At 48.6% G+C, this 15145-nt stretch overlaps 1 protein-coding gene and 1 pseudogene across 4 annotated transcripts in view; one reads left to right on the top strand and one right to left on the bottom strand.

The window, feature by feature from the left end:
• Positions 1-2638: 2638 nt before the first annotated feature.
• Positions 2639-15145, top strand: part of SGF29 (SAGA complex associated factor 29) — a 29268-nt gene continuing 16761 nt past the window's right edge. The window contains exon 1 of one of the 4 annotated variants that reach the window (XM_045993387.1): positions 2639-2799. The gene's annotated coding sequence lies outside the window, so the exon portion shown is untranslated. Of the gene's footprint in view, positions 2800-3075; positions 3340-4226; positions 4248-6496; positions 6616-15145 lie in introns of those variants that run through there. The other 3 variants (XM_045993389.1, XM_045993390.1, XM_045993388.1) reach the window with 3 other exon arrangements.
• LOC123933798 lies at positions 5786-9453 on the bottom strand (annotated as a pseudogene).

Here is a 15145-nt window from a genome sequence, read left to right as displayed (position 1 = left end):
TCAGCAGGGGAACTCCATGAAGGGAGGGATTTGTTAAGGGAGTGTTAGGAAGCCATGCTTTGTAACTCCCTCTGCAGGTCCTCAAGAGACCTTCAGTCAAGATCCCTGTGACTTCAAGGCTTTTTAGAAAGGATTTCAGGGTGCCTGGGTGGCTCAGTGGGTTAAGCCGCTGCCTTCGGCTCAGGTCATGATCTCAGGGTCCTGGGATCGAGTCCCACATCGTGTTCTCTGCTCAGCAGGGAGCCTGCTTCCCTCTCTCTCTCTCTCTGCCTGCCTCTCTGTCTACTTGTGATCTCTCTCTGTCAAATAAATAAAATAAAAAATCTTAAAAAAAAAAAAAAAGAAAGGATTTCAGATGTGATGCTCCAATCCAGTGAGACTAAAGGGAAGACCAGAAGGGCCCAGTCTTTTTTTGCCTTTGTGGCTTTCTTACAGAAAGGGACTCTGCTGTCCAAGCAAAGGGAGTGTTCTGGTCAGCACCACAGTTTTAAATCTCCCCATATAACTTAGTGGGTTCTGGTTTACACATCAGTCTCTTGTGAGTCACATCAGTGTGAATCTACCCTGAGAGGTTGCTAGCAAAATGGGATTCCTGGGGGAAAAAAGAAGAATGCTCTGGACAAATGGATGAGGGCAGACAATTTAAGGGGCTATTAGTCTCACCTGGTAGTTATACTGCCCAGAAAAATCCTCACATTGGCCACAAGAGGACAGGCTTGAGACTGTTCTCAGTGACGCTGTTTGTGGTAGCCAGTAGTTGGGAGGCAATTTAGACATCCATCACGCAATTTAGACACACATCACACGACAATGTGTGTCCATTATGAAATATTGCACAGTTATTCTAAGCAACAGGCACACACAGCACCAAGGACAAGTCTTAAAAGCATCGTGCTGAGTGGGAAAAATGAGAAACTCAATGAGGTTTCTAGCACAATACCATTTAGGTACATTAAACATCCATGCACACTAGACAATACGCGTGTTTGACAAAGACACTCTCACACACACTGGGGAAGGGAGGAGAAGTAAAGCAATAAGGGCCATAAATAGAATAAACAAGCGAGAGGGTATCCAGAGCCCAATGATTACAGTCTGTCAGGAAGCAAGCAAAGAGCAGCCCAACCTCTACATCTGGGAATAAACAATTAAAAGGTCTTACAGTTGTTTAGGCAAGTGTGGCTCAGACCAGGGCACACGTGGTGGAGATGAAAAGTGGATGGAGCGTGTGATACGAATAAAACACATAAACCGTATTTAACACATACAGTACATAGTAAGTGGCCAACAAATGAGAACTGTTCCTATTTATTAATGAACCAATCAACATGGAATTTCTTTTTTTTTTTTTAAAGATTTTATTTATTTGACACAGAGAGAGATTACAAGTAAGCAGAGAGGCAGGCAGAGAGTCGGGGGTGGGGTGGGAAGCAGGCTCCCTGCTAAGCAGAGAGCCGGATGCGCGGCTGCATCCCAGGACCCTGACCCTGAGATCATGACCTGAGCCGAAGGCAGAGGCTTTAACCCACTGAGCCACCCAGGCCTCCCCAACATGGAATTTCTTGGTGAGCACTAGGAGATTTAATGATCCATTCCCCTTAGGAGGGTGACCTTGCCTGAAACAATGTATTCTTGACTAATAATACGCCCCCCCCCCCCCCCCCCCCCCCCCCCCCCCGTCTTCAAAAACCTTTCCTTTTCTTCAGCTCCGTGGAACTCCTATTTGTCAGATGGGATGCTGCCTGATTCATGAATCATTCCACGAAACCAATTTCACCTCTTAAGTTACTCAGTTGAATTTTTGTTGTTTAACAGTAGAAACATCAGAGATTACAGATAAATTCAGGGACGAGGGGCAATAGTTGACATTCAGGAGATACAGCTTCTGAGACCTCTACAAACGCGAAATTTGTGAAATCCTCGCCAGCATAAGCTTCTTAAAAATTCAGGATATAGAGCTGAGACTGGATAGGTGGTCAGGCCATTCACTGAGATAGAGACTTCAAAAAGAAACAAGCTTGATGGCAAAAAATGTTGTTAATTTGGGGCTGAAATAGTTTGTGTTGAAGTCTGAGATTCTTCTAAGTGTGTAGACAAATATGGAGGGGCTGTGATGTGCCCTCATAGGTACTAGGAATGTACTAAGTACTAGGAATACAAAGGAGAACAAAACAGATGATTCTAATCTCATTGAGCCGGCGAGTGTAAAAATAAACGAAATAAATGTTAATTTCAAACTTTGGTAGGGGTTATGTAAGAAACCATAAGATACTAGGATGTAAAGTAATGTAGTTTAATATTTATTCATGTCCTTAACACGTTCCTGGGAAATCTCCCCTAAAAGTGCAATTTCTGAGTCTACGGATCTGCTTGTTTTGTTTAAAATTTTTTTCAAATAGACTTTATATTTTGGAGCAGTTTGAGATTTAAAAAAATTTGTTTTAAAAATTATCTTACTAAGGTTTGGGGGAGTGAGAGAGGATGCTGAAAACACGAGCGCCCTAGCGTGTTAAAATGTTCAGCGGGCCAGTCGGGCGTAGTGTGATACAAAGTAAAAACTACATATCCCAAGGAGCAGCGCGGCACGTCACAGAGAAAGTGCGGCGCGTGCGTGGAGGGGGTTCGCGCTGCTACTGGCTCATAAAAGGAAAAAAGCGTGTGCAGGTCTCGACGTGCCGCGAATCTTCGAACGCAAGCGCGTTATGATCTTCAGAATTTGAAAAAGGGTTCGAGGGGCGCGCCCGCGCCTGCCGTCGTAATTGCGAGCGCGACGTGCTTATTCCGCCAGTGGCTTGTCAGGTGGGGATGGGTCGCGGTCTGGGGCCCCCGGGGAATGGGTGGAGCGGAGGGCCGGGGGTCCCCGCCCCCTCCCCCCTCCCCCGCTCCCGGTAAGTTCTCCATTCCGGAGCCTCCCTGAGGCGGCTCTCGAGGGGCAGTGCGCACGCGCCCTGGGCGGGGAGAGGCGGGGCTGGGGAAGGGAGGGCCCCCGCCAGCGGTGTTTGGGATCTGCGCGTGCGCGGGTCGGCTCGGTAAGGAGGGGAAGCGGGCGTGCGCGGTGCGGGGCGCGCAGGCGGCGGAGGCGGGGTTCTGAGCCCAGGCGCGAGAAGAGGGTGGCTGAGGATGAGCTCCTGTTAATGAGATAACTGTATTCGCCCTCCAGAGACTTCCAGTGGCCTCCTCGTCTTTCTGCGCCCGTTTGCAGCGTGAGGTCCAGATCTCTGAACCCGCCCCAGTCTAGGCCCCCGCCACTCCACTTGAGATGGCACTTACGTTGCAACTACCAGTGGTCCCTCTGTCGCCAAATCCAGTGCTCTGTTCGTTCTCACTCCCGTGGCAATGGTTGGTGCGGGTCATCACTGCCTTTCTTGGGGCACGTTTTTCATTTGATTTGTGGAACATTTTGTTCTTTAGCCTCAGCTCTCTGGTTTCTCCTTTGCTCTCCGGAGCTATCCGTTTCAAGACCTTAAGTATAAATACCGTCTAGAGCGCTCTCAGATTTCCGTCTTCAACCCAGTGCTCTACCTTGAACCCCAGATTGACATCTCTTAAAATGTCAAATCGGTATCTCAAAGATGTCCAGAACTGAAATATTGAGTCTTAGCCTTCACATACCTTTACCTTCCCCAATCTTCCCATTCTTCCACTTGCTCAGGCCAAACGCTGAGTTATTTTTGGTGGGTTTTGCGCCCCGCCCCCTTTCCTTTTAGTGCCTATTTGCCCTTGAGGCTTTGAAGTTTCACTACTGGCAATTATTCTCTGAAAGAGATACTCTGTCAAAGAGACATTCTCTTTGGCACTTGGTCCTGTTTGCCTGAGAATTTGTGTTTTCAGTTCTTCAGTATTCCCTGTCATTGTTTATTCAAATTTATCTATGTACCTATTGTGTTCTCTGTGTTCCTTTAAGAGTGTTTACTTCACCGACTAATAAGTATATGGAAGTATTTGTTTAAGGTCTGTGTTCCTTTCTGGACCGAATTTCGTAAGCAAGGCAGGGACACTTTTTTGACATTCACTGTTGTCTATTTCTTTTTTTTTTTTTTAACATTTTATTTATTTATTTGACAGAAAGAGAGAGAACACAAGCAGGGGGAGTGGAAGAGGGAGAAGCAGGCGCCTCGCCAAGCAGGCAGCCTAGTGCGGGGCTCGATCCCAGGACCCCAGGATCATGACCTGAGCGGAAGGCAGACACTTAAGGACTGAGCCACCCAGACGCCCCACTCTTGTCTATTTCTCATGCCTGTCACAGAGTAGGTATTTGACAAATACTACTGAGGGAATGAATTTATAGAAAAGTACCTCTTCTCCGTAAGTGGGGAGTAGACTGTCCCCCGTAGAGTCTAATAGCTAATTGGGGCGCCTGGGTGGCTCAGTTGGTTAAGCGTCCAACTCTTGATCTCAGCTCAGGTCTTAATCTTGGGGTCATGAGTTCAGGCCCCACATCTGGCCCACATTGGACTCCATGCTGTGTTGGGCTCCATGCCGGGCACGGAGCTTACTTTAAAAAAAAAAAAAAGGCAACTAATTTTTTTTTCTGAGGTTTGAGTGAAGGTATTGAGTAGCCCAGCTCCAGAATTGTTGAAAGACTATTTTAAGAGATATTCAGGATTCAGTTTGGTTCAGTGATCTATTCTGAAGACTTAGTAGGTGCCAGGCCCTGTGCTAGTTGCTGGGAATATTAAAGATGAATACAACTGCATGGCAGTTTTCTAAGAACTCATGGTCTCCGGGAGAGACAGGTAAGTGAAACAGTCTCTCGGCCTATGTGTGACAAGTGCAAGAACAGAAGTTTGAGCACTGTGCTTTGGAAGATTTGACTGCCATTGGCATCAGGGCAGATAAGTGGGGCCTGGGGCAGCCAGATCCCCCGCCATACTTTTCTGGCTCTGAGTAGCTTTGTTCTTTTATGCGAGTCTGCCATTCACATGTGACTGTAAGTATTCCGTTCTGCGCGTGCTGTGGCGTGAAGAAGGCTGACAAGGACCGCTGTAGAAGTGTTAGCTTTGCTGCTAGTTGATTTGGACCCTGAAAGATGAGCAAATTTGAAACCCAGTGGAGACAGGGGGAAGGATCAGGGAGCATTTCAGGCAGGCATGACAGAAGCACAAAAGTGTGTGCTTGTTTGGAATGTGGGCACTGGAATTGCTAACTGTGGTTATTGTGTGCTGTTGCTGTTTGAGAGGGCCGGGCTGTCTGGGATCTGAAGAAGGGCCTTGGCAGTGTTTTGTAGGGGCGCCCGGCTGGCTCAGTCAGAGGAGCATGCGGCTCATGATCTTGGGGTCATAAGTTCAAGCCCCATGTTGGGTGTAAAAATTGCTTAATTTCAAAAAAAAAAAAACAACACTTAAAAAAAAAAAAGGTGCTCTGTAAACTGTAAACTACAGTGTTTGTTTCATAATCAGCTGGCCCAACTGTGGGCACCCCATTCTCAGGGGGTAGGTCCATCAGCATCCATCAGCAACAGCTTTAGTGACCCAACCTTCTGGAGCTGGAAGTGGGGACATGCAGTAAGTCCCAGGCCTTTTGAACCCCAGTTCTAAAATTGTGTACAAAGAGCCTTACAAAGATTTTATTTTATTTTACTGGCCAACCAATATACAGCCTTCATTTTTTTAAAAAAGATTTTATTTATTTGACAGAGAGAGAGATCACAAGTAGGCAGAGAGGCAGGCATAGAGAGAGGAGGAAGCAGGCTCCCCACTGAGCAGAGAGCCCGACTCGGGGCTTGATCCCAGGACCCTGGGATCATGACCTGAGCTGAAGGCGAGGCTTAACCCACTGAGCCACCTAGGTGTCCCTACAGCCTTCATTTTTAACATAATTTCGTACATCTGGAGTATGAGAGTAATCCTTTTACAAATGGAATTGATTGCTTGGATGAACGTTGACAAAACCAAACTGGTATTTCATGGGAATCCACAGGAGCTTAAGCTTCAGGTCCAGCCAAGAAGTTTGTCACAGTCTCTTTCAGCTCAGCATCTGACTGTTCTGAGATCTTTCCATCCGTTCTTCTATGCCCAACAGGGCTTGGTGCTGGCTGATGACATGAGCCAGGAAAGCATGCTCAAATTTTGTGATCTTGCCTGTCTCCAATTTATCAAGATACCCTCTTCCACCAGCATAAATAACAGCCACTTGTTCTTTGGTAGCTGTGGAAGAATACTGTCCTTGCTTCAGCAACTCGGTTGCACGCCATGACTCAAGAGTTGTTAAGTGGCAACATCAAGGTCAGAACTGAACTGGGCAAAGGCAGCAACCTCACGATACTGAGCCAATTCCAGCTTCGTGGTGCCTGCCACCTGCTTCATGGCCCTGGTTTGGGCAGCAGATCCCACATGGGACACAGACAAGCCAATGATAATGGCAGGGAGGATTCCTCTGTAGAACAACTAACTCTGTTTCCAAGAACATCTGTCCGGCAGTGGTGGAAATGACGTCTGTTGGAATATGAGCAGACACATCGCCAGTTCGTGTTTCTATCACTGGGAAAGTAATCAAGGAGCCACCACCAAAGGAATCATTCGTTTTGGCTGCTTTCTCTAGCAGACGGTGGTGTAGGTAGAACACACGGGATCAGCCTCACGAACGGGGCCGGCGGAACAGCAGACACATCTGACGGTAAGTGACAGCCTGTTCAGTAGATGATCAAAGCATGTTTGCCGTTATATCTAAAATATTCTCCCATAGAACCACCAGGATAAGGAGCCAGGTGCTGAAATGCAGTGTCAGGAGAGTAACTGAAGCCACAACGGTGTACCTCATGGCCTTAGCATCTGGAGGTCTCGTCGCCAGCTGAGCACCAGTGGGTCCCCTCTGACCGACAGCAGTGTAGATACTGTGTAGCTTCTGCTTTTTATCAGTTCCATTGTTGGAACATTTCTGGTTAATAATTGCTTCCAAAGCAGTTGGTGTTTTGCCAGTCTGTCGGTCCCCAGTAACCTGCTCACGCTGACTACGACCAGTCGGCAACAAGCTCTCCGCAGCCTTCATGCCAGTCTACGTTGGTTTGCGCACAGAGATTCAAGGAGTGATCCCAGGGCCTTTCAGGCCAACTCCCTTATGGGTCTGGGAACCAACTGGACCCTTTCCATCAGTGGCATTATCAAGGGCATCTACAGCATGGCCCAGTAACTCCTCACCAACTGGAACGTCCCCGGTGGCGCCTGTTCTCTTCATGATACCGCCTTCCTCAATTAGTTTATCATTTCCAAACACGACACCACCACCATCGTCAGCTTCCAGGTTCAGAGACATACCGTGTAAACCTGAAGAAAACTACCATTCCCTGTGCCCGAACATTTCTCAGAGCACATACACGGGCCCTGCCTTCATCAGTGCTCAGGACACGGCCAGCCTCTTCACGGTCAACAGAGGTATCAGCTCCAAGAATACGCTCTTCAAGGACAGAGGACACTTCAGCAGTGCCAGTCTTCCGAAGACGGGTGTTAGAGGCATGGAGGTTCCTTGCCGCAGTGAAGGGTGATCCCAAAGCATTTTTGGGGAACAGCCCGGCCTGCCGAGGGAGGGCATAGGTCATGGCTGTGGCAACGTGCACAGACAGCATCTTCTCAGCTTCTCCTCCGGGTGGGCGGCGGTGGGGGTGGGGAGGGGGTCACTCTGCAGCCACAGCCTCCGGACTGACTGCCTTACAGAAACGTTCAGTGAATCTCCTATAGAATTTTGCTGTTTCGTCTGCACTGAAACAAAATACCCAATTTACATGGCTCCAGGATTTGTGGTCTCTGTATCCATGTAGTAGAAGCCAGTATGTTGAACGTTGAACCAACGGGGTTTGGATGTTGATCGTACTAAGGGCTGTTTGAGCCTTAAGACTTAGGTGGTAGAGTCAGATCTGGATTTGAGTCCCACCTGTACCACTTACGACTTGTGTGACCTGGGTAAAGTCCCTGATTTCTCCAAGACTCTGGTTTCCACAGTGCTAAATGAAGAGTACGGCACTCACTCTGCGGGACCATTAGGAGAGTTAGATGGGGTCATCTACGTAGAAGTGCTTAGCGCATAGTAGGTATTCAGTAAGGAATAACTGTCCTGATCGCCTTTATTTTTCTACCTCTTTTTATCAGGCACCACCATGAATCACCATTGACAGTTAAATGACAGTTTCTGGTAGATGAAATGGTTCTACTTCTGTCATCTCTTTTGCTATTGAATAAGCTGAGCTTTTTACAAGGCCTGAAATTAGGAGTTTTGCAGTTACCTGTATTTCCCAAGTTACCCCGCATAATTTAACCAATCCGAACTTGTTTCCCCAACTATAAAGAGGGTGTGCTTATGGGATTACTCTGAGGTTTCAGTGAGAATCCCTTGTGTAGGCTCTGGTCTGGAAGCATGGGTAGGTACTAGAGGAAAGAAAAGCGCATCTCCTTAACTTTCTTCAAACCCGTTGTTGAATGGAGATTGTTGTGATGGTGGCCAGATTGAGAGTATGGGATCTTAGCGTAGGGTCTTAGAAGCCTGCCTTCCCTTTGATTCAGAACAAAGTGCTTACCGTCTTAAGCTCTGTAGGATTAATGTTCGAGAGGTTTAAGTATAGCCTGTGTGGATTTGCTTGAATGAGGACTTGGCTTCTAGAGAAGGGCTAGAGAGCAGGTCTGGACTGGATAGGTAGCAGTTAATCCGTCCTTTGTCCCTAGGATTACCTATCAGACTTCCCAGCTGCAGTTAACAGCAAGTGAGCCCAAACCAGTCCAAGCAGAAGAGGAGGGTCTGTTACACTCTAACTGAAAAGTCCTGGGTCTAGCAGCTTCAGGTACGGTTATATCCAGAAACCAAACTGACGTCCCCAGGACTTTTTTATGTCTTTCAGTGCTGTTTCTCTCCACATTGGTTTCTCTCTTAGGCAAAAGCCTCCATCATTTCCAGGCTTCCCTGCTACTCTCTTAGCAACCAACTGAAAGAGGGTATCTCTCTGCGGGTAGATGGCTCCTAGCCAAAGATCTTAAGTTGGTTTGGACCAGACTTGGGTGGCATACGTCTTCCTGAGCCAGTCATGTTGGTCAGGAGAGTGGAATACTCCCACCTTTGGAGCCAAGGGGAGGGACAGTTTCCCAAAGAGAAATTGGAGTCCTATTACCAAAACAGAGGAAAGGTGATGGGAGAATGCTCAGAGGTCACTTCCTGTAGTGGTAAAGTAGCTCGTATTACGCCAAGCCTTCTGCAAATAATGATTATAAGCTGCGCACCCACATGCACAAAAACAAATGACAGGCCCCTAACTGGTTAAGTGCAGCAGGAGGGGGTACCCAGAAGGCAGGGTGGCCCTGGTGCATCTCTTGTTTGTTGTTTTTCATGCCTTGTCACTAATAAAGACTCACCTTGGAAACGAGATAGCCATGCAGAAGGAATTCCAGATTTTTTTTTTTAAAGATTTTATTTATTTATTTGACAGAGAGAGACAATGAAAGAGGGAACAGAAGCAGGGTTAGTGCAAGAGGGAGAAGCAGGCTTCCCACTGAGCACGGAGCCCAATGTGGGGCTCCATCCCAGGAGCCTGGGATCATGATCTGAGCCAAAGGCAGACGCTTAACGACTGAGCCACCCAGGTGCCCCCCAGATTCTTGATGTGAAAGTCATTTTACCTAAATGTCCCATTAGCTGATGAATGCAAAAACAAAATGAGGTCTGTCCGTACGCGGGATATCAGCCGTAAAAGGGGCGAAATACACACGGACAGTACAGACAAACCTTGAAGATACTGTGCTCAGTGAAGGAAGCCAAGTCTCTGCAGGCCACGTGCTGTGTGATTCTGTTTCTAGGAAGTGTCCAGAAAAGACAGATCTGTGAACAGTTGCCCATGGCTGAGGGGAGGAGGGTCTGGGGGTGGGGGGCGGTGACTGCCGCTGGGTACAGATTTGGGGAGGTCTTGAAGATATCCTAAAATCAGGTGGCGGTGATGGTTGCACAATCTTGTGACTCTACTACAAAGCCATGGACTTGAACATGAAGGAAGCCAAGTAAGGGTGTGGGAAGGCAGCACCTTCAACCTCACTGGTCTCCGGAGATGTCTAGATTGAAACCACAGTGAGAATCTGCTTCCTGCTAGCCAGAACGGCTGAAAATGGTTTTAAATGAAATGAAGATGGCCACACTGTGCACGGCAAGGATGGCGAGCAACTGGAACTTCGTGCGTTGTTGCGGGAGTGGGATCTGCTACACCTTCTCAGGGGAAGAGTCTGGTTGGGTACTTTCTTGGAAAATCACACATCCAGCTCGGGCCCAGGGGCTTAAGAAAAATGAACGTATGTCTAAAAAAACCACCTCTGTATGACTGCTCCTGGTGGGTTTTTTTTGTTTTTTTTTTTTTTAATATTTTATTTATTTATTTGACAGAGAGAGAGGTCACAAGTAGGCAGAGAGACAGGCAGAGAAAGAGGGAGAAACAGGCTCCCCACTGAGCAGAGAGCCCGATGCGGGGCTTGATCCCAGGATCCTGAGATCATGACCTGAGCCGAAGGCAGAGGCTTAAACCACTGAGCCACCCAGGCGCCCCGCTCCTGGTGGTTTTATTCATGGTGGCCCCAAGCTGGGAAGAGCCCAGGTGCCCTCAGAACAGAGCTGGCCAAACAAATAGGTTTGTTCAGATGCACACGCGAGAGAACACCGCTCAGTGATAGAAAAGGACAGACTGCTGATACACACGCCGCACATTCAGAGAGTCCACACGCTAAAGAATGGGGATGGCAAGATTACATTTCCTCATTTTTAAAAAGATTTTAATTAATTTATGTAGAGAGAAGGCATGTGCGAGCAGGGGGAGGGGCAGAGGGAGAGAGGGAATCCGGAGCCGACCCTGTGCGACCCTTTGCGCTCGCAGAGCCCAGCTCAGGGCTCAATCTCACGACCTTGAGATCACGACTTGAGCTGAAATCAGGAGTCAGTTCTTCCACCAACTGAGCCACTCAGGGGCCCCATGATTACATTTCTATGAAGTTCAAGAATGGGGGGAAATCATCTGTAGTGAGAAATGTCAGAATGGTGGTTCCCTCTATGGGTGGAAATAGACAGCATGGCTCCTTAATCAGTGCTGAGAAGAGAGGGCCAGGAGCCAAAAAATTTACAGTGTTGAGCCTTGCCTCAAAAATTGTGAGAAAGCCTGAAACCTTTCAGAGTTTGCCAAGCCTCTTGAGGTTGGGAATCCTGATGGGATCAGCTGGGGCCAGAAGCCACTTCCTCCCAGCTCGAAGCTCTGGCCTTTCCATCCTGTATGGTTCCATGCCCACTGCTTTGTTCCCATAGGCTTGGCATTGGCTGTGTTTTCTGGGGGAAATCCAAGCTCAGGACAGCTCTGGAGATAGTTTATTGTAAAACTGTAAAGTGAGGTGGTTCTCCCAGCAAGGCTCTGCCCAGTAGGCAGGAGAGCACTCCTCAACGGTGCGGATTCTGTGTGGCCCATCAGCGTTGCTGCCCTCGGGCTCGGGGGTGATGCATCTGTGTTTTCTTCTCCCTGGGCGTTCGGCTGCTCCACTTAGCACTTAGCACAGTCGCCATTTTTTTCTGGCAGTTCCCTGACCCCCCATTCCCAGACAAGAAGGGGGTATAGCTCACGGTCACGCAGCGTGCATGTGGTGGCCAGTGTGCACACCACCTGGGCCTGCCTTATGTTGTTGCTCCTCAGGTGGGTGCTCTGGTTCTTCCTGAGACCCGGAAAGGCTCAGGAGCTCCCCAAGAGCGAGTCTGTGGCCTTGTGAGAACTTAGCAGCTGTTCTGCCCCTGGTCCCCTCCTTGGAACGCTCCTCAAGTACACACATCAGTTCGTTTGTCTGATGGCTGTTTTGCCAGTGGTGTATTTCATATTTTTATATGACTTCATAATTCTCCGAGTGCTGGACATGCCGTTCGCCCCTTCCTGCGCTTGCCAGAGTGGTTTCTGACAAACAGCTGCCAAGCCCTCTCTACATTCCAGGGTTCGTTTTGGGTGCCAAGACACGAAGATGAATAAAACTCTGTTCTTGTACTTCAGGGGCTGGGAGTGTGAGAAGTGGGCTCCCACACAAGCAGAAATCAGTTTGACAAGAGCATATGCACGCTGATAGCCATCCTGTCGCATGTGCAGAGAGGGGCACGCAGAATGAAAATCATTTCAGGTTGCTGGGACTTGCTTTAATGATTCTTTAATATTGTTATACCATTTTTTTTTCCTGCCAGATTAGGAAAAAGAGGGAAGAGATGTGTGGCCAGAGTGCTCTGGGGAGCCAGGGGATTTCCTGACTCCTGAGTGGTTTAGGAGGGCCCCCAGGAAGAGGGGGCCATTGAGCAGGAAGAACCTGCTGGCATTTATCTGTTAGGTTGTGGGGGAGGGGACATCCGGGTAATGGAACAGCTTCACCGTCCACTTGCTGAGCTGGTGACCAGGTCGTTCCAGAGAAGTCAGTGGTTTTTTGTCAAATCACGAGGTGAGGTTTTCTTAGGCAGGGCGCCACCCAGCAGGCAGGGCGACCCTCCAGATTGCTGTCACCCATGTCCACACTTCACAGTATTTCACGCTGCTTAGAAATGAGGGGAGATGAAAGCCTTTTAAAAACCATTGATAACCATTCATACGTGAGGGGATGCCGATAATTGGTGCAGGGGGGCAGTGTCAGAGCTGAAGGTCTCCAGAAATGGGGCCCACCTCCCCACTGCTGCCTGCTTTGGCCTCTGATCTACTCCCTCCCTTCCAGACCATGTGGGTCCACTTTCGCAGCCAATGCGCTGCAAGTGTCCGCCTCCGTCTCTCACGTCTGTGTGTCTGTCTGTGCATTTTCCATTTGCAAAAGGTTTGAGGAGATAACATGCTTTTTTTTTTCCCTCCTGTGTATCCATGGGACGCCTCTAGAGAAATACCCAAGAAACATTGCTGGTGGTTTCTAGGGCTGGGAGATTTCATTGTATTTCTGGTATCACTTGAATTTTTTCATTATGTGCATATGTTTTGTATATATGTATATATTAAAAAAATTTTTAAAAGAAACAGGCTTTGTGGCCTACCATGATGAGGTGCAGAAATGGGATGATACTGTGATAATGTGAGGAGAGCCCCAGCTAAGAGAGTGACAGGTGTGGTGGAAGGGAGGTGTTGGCTTTGAGAGAAATGTTTGAGGCAAAATCCCTAGAATTTGAAGAGAGTAGATCAGAGAGGTGGGGTTGTAGTGGTCAAGGAGGAGGAATGGAGAACTCTGGGATTTGCAGCCTGGGAAGCTAGCTGGACAGCGATAGATGCCATCAACCCCCATCTAGAAGGCAGGGCAGAGCAGGAAGTAGGAGGTGTTGAGCCTCAGGGGGCAGCTGGAAATGTGAGCTGGGAACCTTGGAGAGAGGTCAGAGCTGATGATCTCCATTTGGAAGTTTCGGAATATGGGGCCTTACAGCCAATGAGATGCCCAGGGAGTGGTTAGAGCCAGAGAAGGGCTTCCTGGGGTGATGGTCCTTTGGGGTGGAGGAGGGAGCAGCAGAAAGACCGTGCAGGGTGGTTGGAAAAACGGGGGGACTGGAGGCCTGGAAATCCAGAGAGCAGAGCTTTGAGAAGCAGCATGTGGTCAGGTACTTAGTGCAGTGGGAAGGTCCAAGAGGGGGCAAGAGATCACGGAGGACTGAGGTAGAGCCACGCTGTGGTGGGCTGAGGTGTGAACAGCAATAGAAGTGCACATGGTGGGTACCACATGCCAGCTCCGAGCTAGGTAGAAGGGGGAGTGAGCCCCACCCTCAGAGATAGACCAGCTGGGGAGAAGACAAAAACACACGAAGAGATTTTGACAGGATTCAATAGGCACTGTGAGAGGCGCACAGGGTGTTACATAGAGAAAGGGACTTAACTCAGCCTAGGAGCCTAGGGGTAGGGCTGGGGGCATTGGGGTTCTGACCGTGGCTGGTGGAAGGAGATGACTTGGTAAGTAAGCCATGTCTTAGAGACTAAGTAGTTAAATCATGCAGAGATTTAGGGATGTCCTGCTTGCAGGAAGGGCATCGTAGATAGAGGGAACAGCATGGGGCTAAGAAATTACATGGTGTGTGGTCAAAAACAGAAGAGCTGGGAATGGCTGGAATATGAAGTATGAGGCAGGCAGTGGTGAGATGAGGAGGGTGGGGGCAAGTGGCCCGTGGGGTGGGGACAGAGGGGGGATGGGACGGAAGCCTCTTCATCGAGTCAGTGTAGTATGTGAAGGTCTTGACTTCTCTTCAGGCAGGGGTTGAAAGTGTTGTGAGGGGGACATGACCACACTTGCCTTTTAGATGGGAGGTTCCAGGACCTCGCAGAGGGTGGATTTGATGGAGAGGAGAATGCAGAAGGGGACTGCTTTGTCAGGTGTGGAGGCCAGTGGTGTGGTGGGAAATAGGACATGAAGGCCAAGAAGGAGGGGATGGGTTTATGGGGCAGTAAGTCAGCAGGAGTGGTGACATGAGACATAGGGAGACAGGCTTTGAAACTCGATGTTTCCAGCACAGGCTGCTGAATGGGTTAAGGACACATCAACAGGGAAGGAGTGTGGGCTGGGTGGGGGTGGGGGGTGGGGGGGAGTCTGGTTTTGGACATCCTGTTTTGTTTTTTGTTTTTGTTTTTTTTTAGTTCTATTGAGCTAAAAGTTCATGTACCGTATAATTCATCCATTCAAAGCACACGATTCATTGTTAGGTTTTTAAAAGTACATTCACAGACTTGTACAACCATCCATTATATAATTTAAGAGTATTTTCTGGACACATTGATTTAAAGTCTTTTTTAAACTGTAGACTATTTCTAGCATACAGAAGTAGAGAGGTTCATGTAAGGAGTGTCTCTTTCAAACAGGGATTTGAGGTCTTCTCCAGTAGAGCTGTATAGCTGACATGAAAATAAGATTCTGAATCTTGGGGGGAGTCCTAGGGGCTGGTGGTGGATCTGGGAGTTGGTACCTCCTCACAGGAGCCAGGGAAAAGCCTGTATTTAACAACAAAGTTTGGAATCATTGATGCGGGAAATTCAAAATGGACCTCATGGCAGGGGTGGGGTAGAGGGTCAGGGCAGGAGAGAGATCTTGTGTGAAGTATAAACAATGATAAAGCGCCTGCCAGGTCCTTAAGCACCTGTCCTTGGTGCTTATTGATGTCAGGGGATTGTTGATAAAAGCGGAGGCGTGTGCTTGTGCCCAAGGAGCTTCCAGTCTGGCTGGGG

This window comes from Meles meles, chromosome 21 (assembly GCF_922984935.1).
Source record: "Meles meles chromosome 21, mMelMel3.1 paternal haplotype, whole genome shotgun sequence".
Classification (NCBI taxonomy): Eukaryota; Metazoa; Chordata; class Mammalia; order Carnivora; family Mustelidae; genus Meles; species Meles meles.
The sequence above is the reverse complement of the archived record's forward strand: the minus strand, read 5'-3'. Positions and strand labels throughout refer to the sequence as shown.